A 7912-nucleotide genomic window follows, 5' to 3' on the forward strand; every position below is an offset into this window, starting at 1 on the left:
AGTAGGGGGTGGTAGACCAGTGTTTTGCAACTTGGCTTCTAAATCGTGGATGTAATCCAAAGCCTCGTCCAGAGCACCTGTAAAGATAAAGAAATTAAAAACCAGTCTTAACATATTTATGCTACCTTTCAACACAACACAATTATGTTTCAAAAAGTATTTTAAGTATTTATTACAAATTACATTTCATTTATCTTTGTTAAGGAAAATACAAATCACAAAATACTCAAAAGTAATCAAATACATGTAATTAAAATAGGGGAGAGCAGGACATAACCTAACACAGGGCCAGTTGTAACACTTGTTTTAAATACTTCCACACATGCATGTATAGCATGATGAAACTTAATGTGTTTACTAGCTACCACATCAATAAATTGTTTAAGTTTTTTTAAAATTGCGTTATTTTATATTAACACTTATATTTTAAGATTTCTTGTATATTTTTTATTACATCATACTACATTTTAAACTGTAATATGGTCATATTACAAATTAATTTTGGGGAAAAATAAATACTCTAAACCCAAAGTAGGTTTACAAAAATAGAAACAGTTAAAAAGCGTTAGGTTGTGCCCCACTCTCCCCTACTGCTCATCTCTGGCTCCTTACAGCTAGCTAGACAGCATGAGACTATGTTACAGATGTAGTAGGCTAACGTTAGTTGAATTTTGTGAACAGCTTATATTATAAACATTAATTTGATCAAACGCATTTATCCAATAACGGTACACATAGTTGACTAGCGTTAACTAAACAAATCATTATGAACAACCTTACCTGCAGGTGGGTGTGACACGTAGTCGTGATCCATCTTTACTGCCTTAGCTTCAATGTCGCTATCTGCACAGCATAGCTGCATAGACTGCCGTTTGGAAGTTCTGTCATACACTGACTCCCTTCTCAAAGGAGCAGTAAAGTTGTTCCAAGGGAATAGGCTCGGGACAACACCACTCTTCAGGCGACGAACGACGCAGCCACCAATGTAATCTTCCGGAGCGAAGTGCCGGCTGCAGACAAAGGTGCTACCTGTTTTTACAGTAAAACTATGCCCTTCATCTCTTCGAATCGCCTGTATCCATTTCGTTTTCAGGTTTGGATCCACAGGAAAAGAATGAAATGAAAGGTAGGGTTGTTTTTGGTTGGATGACGAACAGCCAGGAACACAACAGAAACTCCGATTCTTTGACTCTGCCATTTTTCGTATCTGCCGCTATGCTAACAGGAAGTTCTTTTACACGTCATTGACGTATTTCCGGTCGAAAAATGCGGAAGTGTGAAAAAGGTCTATTCCGGAAGAAAAGCAACACCGCTGCATCTGCAAAACAGAGACAGTTAGCGTGGGAAAACATAGCTGCTCAAGTTAATGCCTAAGTTTGCATTTAAATCATTGTTATAAAATATTGGCTGAAATAACTATTTAAATAGCGTACGGTGTGAAATAAAAAATGGTGATATTTAGGTGTACTTTTGAAGTGTTTTTCCTGGTGTAAATGCATGAAATGCTGCATAGTGTACAGAACCAATCTGGGGAAAAATGCCTTTAACGTCGGTAATGTTTAGAGGACTTTCGTGTTAACCTTCCCCTCTTGCAAACGTTGGTCATTTTAATATTAATACATGCAATTGTGTTTTTAAAAGTGAACTTTTGTCTACTGTTGAACCTTTCGCTGCGCGAAGGCTTCTCCTTTCTTTTCTCTCGTCTTTCCGACCGTGGTCATAAGCGCAGGGGAGATTTCCTTCAGGGCCGAAGGGAATTCTCCTTCGGGGTTCACTTCCCGTTGGAAACCCTCAACCTCCAGAGTGGATAAAGAATGACTCCAAAGCAGTTATTCTGAGAATGACACCTTCTCTTTATTTAACTAAGTGCTCCGTCCTCCGAACACACAATATATACCACGCAACCCCCCCCCCCCCCCCCCCATCTGCACCTGCACTCGCCCCTCCCCTTGTCTCTCGTGGATCGCACCCCGCTCAGCACACACACGCTGCAACACTACCCTTGTATTGATCAAGTGGTATAGGTTTATACGGGATTAAGAAAGTAAGCAGTGCTAGCAAATTGTGTTTCCATAAAATAATTGTTACATTAATCTAATTCAATGTCCCTGATTTCATTTTCACGTAGATGCAATCCTGCAGGAATTAAAATAACATGGCAGCAGTTAAAAGTGAAAAAGAAATCGATTCTTCTCAAAATCCTCGTACGAGGTAAATATAATTCTCTATGAATTAATGCAGCCTCCTCGTCTATTGGGTCCTCCAAAAAAGGACAAGCCATTCTTGTCACTTAGACCGTCTCTGTGTGACGGACATTTGGGCAATGAAGGTTAAAGCGAATAAACACCGCTTCGTCTTTAAAAAGGGGAGGGGACCAGCAGAAACTTCGAGTTTGGAGAATAAAACCTGCTCCCGACCAGGTTAGGTTCACAGCATAAGTAACCATGGATACGGACTCCGAGTAGAAGTTACCTCTCTTTCAGAAACGGGTTTGACTTACTCGGCTTTCTCTGGTTTAACAAACCTCCCATTCTGAAACGGAAAACCCAGGGTTTCCCTGATTTCAGGGTTAACGCACTCAGAGTTTACACTTAACCTCCTTTCTGAAACAGGCCCCTGGTCCTGGACTTCAGGAGGTCCTCACCACCACAGTCACCGGTGAACATCCAGGGTTCAGACATTGAGGTCGTGGACACATTTAAATATCTGGGTGTTCACCTGAACAACAGACTGGACTGGTCCAACAACACGGATGCTCTGTACAGGAAGATCCAGGAATCCAGGTTTGAGCGGTCCAGGTCCAGCGGTTTGTGAACAGGACCCGGTTTTAGGTAATCGTAATGCGAAAAATGCAGCGGAATATTCCTTTACTGCCCTCGCGAAGCAGAAGCTGTGAATCGCAAGCCAACTTCAGCATCGTCTGACCGCACGGATTTAAAAACATATGATCGAGCAGGCCCTTAAATATAATCTTAACTGTAATAAAAGCACATTATGAAGAAAGTTTCCTGCAGCTTCGCGCTGAGTGAGTGTTTTTGGTCCAAGTACCAGCAAACGTTTACCACGGTGAAATCTGCCATCTGCTGATGGGGCTCCAGCTGTCATCAAACAGCAAATGCAGCGCGAAGCTGCAAATAAATTTGTAAATATGTGGGAATTACATCAGTCTTTATTTTTGTTCTGGACACCACTGGAAACACAAATTCATATGATGGTTTCTCAGATCGCCGCAGCATTTCCGCCTTCAGCGATCATGATCGGGAGCTTCGCGCTCCGCTATGCGAAGGCAGCTGGCGGTCCGCAGAACAAAGCTTGTCCGCGGTGCGTCCGAATGAGGACCGCAGAAGGCGGACATGCTGCTATGTAGTCCTGAGAAGCTGTGGAAACTCATCAGAAGTTCACAACCAACTCAAAGCCGTCTTCTCTGCCGCTAACACAGTCTGCTCCTGGTGTGTCAGACACACGGAGAAAGCAGTGACGTCATCGCCCCGCCTCCCCTCTTCTAATGCTCACGGTTAATGAATTTTGCTACAGATTTTGCAGGCTGGATGTGAAAATGCAAATGCAATCCCCTCTTTGCATTTTCATTTTAATTATGACACAGAATAAGCGGTTTTAAGTAGAAAAGGAAAAAGCATTTTCAAGTATTGCTTTTTCATTTTCATTTTGAAAATTAAAAAAGCATTTCTATTAATCCATTTTAATTGTCAAATTAGACATTTCTAAATGAATTATGCTACACATTTACCAGAGAACATTTTGAAAATGAAATGTCAAATACTATTTTCATTATCATTTTAATTAAGAGACAGAATAAGCAGTGTTGAGGAAGGAAATCCAAAAGCATTTTGGTGGATTGCTTTTTCATTTTATTTTGAGTCAAAAAATGCAGCTTCATTTTGAAAATGAAAAAGCATTTCTGGTTTTGACTTTTCTTTTTATTTATGCTACACAATCACTTCCATACTCCCGAGCCTCACCCGGAGTTTTCGCTCCGTCTGTGATCGCGCAACACTCAAATTCTGCAATTTTAACATCAGAAACTGTGGAAAACGTGCTGATTTGACTGAAAGTGTATATTTAACACAGATCAGTGGAAAATTATATTTACTTAATTTAACTTTTTCTATTTTATCACGATCATGACAGGTGAGGCTCTGCCTCACTTGCCTCACCTGACAGCACGTCACTGGTGAAAGTGATGATCCAAACACCAATGATTTATGAAGAAAATCTTGAAACTTATCAGGGGAGCCTAAACTTTCTCACACCACTGTAGTTATCCAAACAGAGGTGATAAAATGAAGAAAAGACAAGGAGAAAGCTAATCATCTGTGGCCACAGAAGAACAAACAGGAAAAGTAGAACAGAATCAAAGGAACTGAAAATGAAGATGAAGAAAGTCACGAATGAGTAAAGGAGAGGAAAGACAAATTAAGGTGCAGAAAATGGTCTTTTTTTAATGCCACTTCACAGTGAACTGTTTTGTTCCATCATTTGTGTATTTCTGGTTACCTTTTTTAATAAAACCTGACAAATAAAAAAAATATTAAGGACAAAAGACCCTCATTTACTCCTACTAGAAAGTAAGTGTATAACAACTTAGCACGGTTAATAAAAAAAATGTTTTCCAATTAAAAATATTGTATAGGAAAATAGATGTATTCATCATTCAAGTTTTAAATGCTTATCAAAAAATTTGGATTCTTGATATTGATGCAGTCTAAAAGTGGATTGTTATTGTACCCGGTAAGGATTAAAAAAGAAAGATAAGTAAACAGCTTCTAAATATTAGTCTGAACTTTATCGCTAAAGATAAAGACAAACTTATGTTTTCAAAAACTGTCTTGTAATCTGAGTCTATGAAGGTCACAAATACAATTGTAGGAGGAACAGGAAGCTTTGCTGGAATTTCATATCAGGAACAACAGAGTTCTTAGGAATTGTTTGACAGATAACAATGTCTGCAATGCTCTCGTTAACACCACCATTAACCCTTGTGCTATCTTAGATGACCCCACCCTTACATTGACGTGTTCTCCCTACCAAAGGTGGATAAAGGTGGAAAGATTTCATGTAATCCATGGACAACAGTGAAGATCACAAATCATTGAAGAAAAAAGGTTCAGCGCACTGTCTAGTGGGTCTAGATGACCCACTACTCAACGTTAAAGTGCCTAGGATAGCACAAGGGTAACAAAGGGCTCCTGACCCTAATTATGCTGATGGCCTCGGTGGCCAAAGAAGGTAAACATTTGGTCGTACTCGTTTGGTGTGAAAGATTTCAGCTCTCACTCGACCAAAACAAGTAAATGTGTGATGTTAGCGTTCAAACTGTAGTAAAAACAGCAGCAGGAGGCTGTTCAGGAACACTTTTTCTGCTGAGTGCAGCTTTCAGAACCTCAGAAAAACCCTCCTCCTGTCAGGGAAATCTGCACAACAACTGCAAGTTTATCCAAAAACACAAGATTTTTCACACCAATCAAAGTTGTGTTGATAAAGCGTCCATCTTGCTAAATCCCTTTGGAGGTCACATGGTTGCTGGAGCCTATACTGGCATACTGGTTAGGCAAAGGTGTGGTTACTCCTGATGGCTGCAGACTCACCCAGGGGGAACTAGGACACACCAGTTAACTTATGAAGTGTTTTTTGGTCTTTTTGAGGAAACCAGTGTCAAGAGAAAACCATGCAGCAAGAGGGATTAGAAACACTGCTGTTGAAATCTGAGGTTAAGTGTGCTAACCACTGCACCAACAGTTACACAATTACTTCCAGTGAGCACATTCAGAACGCCTGTCTGTTACCTTTGATTGTTTTATAGTTTTATTGTCACTTTTTCTTTTATTGAATTTGTTGTTTGGTGTTTTTATATTTTATTGTATTTCACATACTTGAGCAGCACTTTGTTTTTTTATGAGTGATTAAGAGATAAAGCTGATTGCTTGATTTGATTGGTTGATTTAATTGAATGATAAATATCAAACTCACAACAACCTGTGTGTGTTTTTGTCCTTAATTGTTATCAAGAAAACTATGGGACAAATCAAGTTGATCTTCTGGTCTTTTATCCAAACATCATCCGGGACTAAATCAAACCAGTTTTCCAAAGTCAGTCTGTTTACCTACAGTATATGCAGGGGCGGACTTAACATCGGGCAAAGGTAGGCGATTGCCTTGGGCCCCTTGGGGGACTTTAAGCCAAAGACTTAAAATGTGTCTAAACTAATTTCCATTCTGATTATTATTTAACTATGTCATAAGAAAGGCTGCATATTTCAAAGTTTGTCATCCTCCCCCATCTCTCTGGATCAATGGACCATTCTGCCGTCAGCAAGTTAATAGAGTAGACAGAGACTCTGAAGAGACTCTGAACAGTTATCCAAGCAGAGGTAAAAAATCGAATGAAAAGGCAAGGAGAAAGCTAATAATCTGTGGCCACAGAAGGAAAAACAGGAAAAATAGAACAGAATCAAAGGAACTCTATGAGAAAGGGGACAGAAAAGGAGAGGAAATACAAATTGAGGAGCAGAAAAACTTAATTCTGAGAACATTTGGAATCTTGATATTGATGCAGTCTAAAATTGGATTGTTACTCTACCCGGTAAGGATTTAAATACAAAAGATAAGTACAACAGCTGCAGAGGGCCTCATGTTTTGTTTGCCTGCTTGGGGCCTACATGAGCCTAAACCAGGGGTCTGTAACCTGAGGCTCAGGAACCTTTAAACCAGGGGTCTCAAACTCGCGACCCGCGAGGTTCTCCTCACTAAAACAGTTTTCTCTCTTTCTGTCGGGTGATTCTGTGCAAAACATCCGTGCGGGAGTCTCTCCTTTGTGCTCAAAGCGGCGTCCTGGTTGAAGCCTGCTGACATGCGGGTCCCGCACCAGTGCATCGACACAATTAGCTAAGGGTGTTATCTGTTTGTTTTTGACAAGGGGGAGGGTCATAACAACTCCCTCTATGGCGATGTGGAATTTTACTTTTCTTTTCTAAAGAGTTTTGCTCTTTTTTTTTCGTGAACCCGTGCATAGATGGCGATCGAGGTTTCATCACGACCAAAACAGGATTTTGTGATTCTCTGCATTCGCTCTAGCGACACGTTTGGCTCAGATTCCTTCATGTTTTCACCTTGTTTGGTTTCAATTTCAACATCTGCAGGAAGGGTTTTTTCCCCAAAACAGTCTAAAATGAATCACAAACAGATTTTTGTCAGCTCCTCCTCCTGCACTGAGTCAGCAAAGCTTTGTGTGTTTATTCCTCTGCTGATCAAAAGGCTTCTGATTGTTGCACCAAAAACACATCAATCCTAGATAAGTGTGAAGGAAATTGTTTTATTATTATCATTGTTTGAATGTATGTTTAAATGTAAACTCAGATTGACCTTTTTAGAAAAAAGTTGTGTGTTTGTTCATCTGTTTCTCATCCCCAGCTAGGATGAGAGGGTTTTACGACACACTGTCCTTAGCTGATAAGGAATACTGTTTGAACTTAGAATCCACCCAAATGGGTCATTATACGACACCCCCTAATGAACTTTTCTCTTTGTCTGGAAATTGTCACCTCCTACTTGAATTCTTAATAAAAGGAGCACGGAGAGAACCAGTCCTTTGAGAAGAGAAGCGTGGTGGACGTTTTCTACCACACTTGCTTTCCTCCCTCGTGCATCAGAAACTTGATTCTTGTTGTGGTCTGTTGTTTCTAATTGTGTTTTTCTTTAATGTCTAGATGCATTTATCTGACAATAAGAAATGGTTTTAACATGTTTAAAAGCAAAGACTGATGCAGTCAGAGCGCAGATTCTTTCCACTAACCCATGAGCCAAGCAGCACCTGCACCTTTTGGAGATTCTGAATCAGTTCTGACGACCAATAGAGGTCATATAGGTCCAAATAAAGAGACACAAAGAGAACCAA

The sequence above is a fragment of the Oryzias latipes genome, chromosome 5 (assembly GCF_053564925.1).
Source record: "Oryzias latipes strain Hd-rR chromosome 5, Olatipes_Hd-rR_3.1".
Lineage (NCBI taxonomy): Eukaryota > Metazoa > Chordata > Actinopteri > Beloniformes > Adrianichthyidae > Oryzias > Oryzias latipes.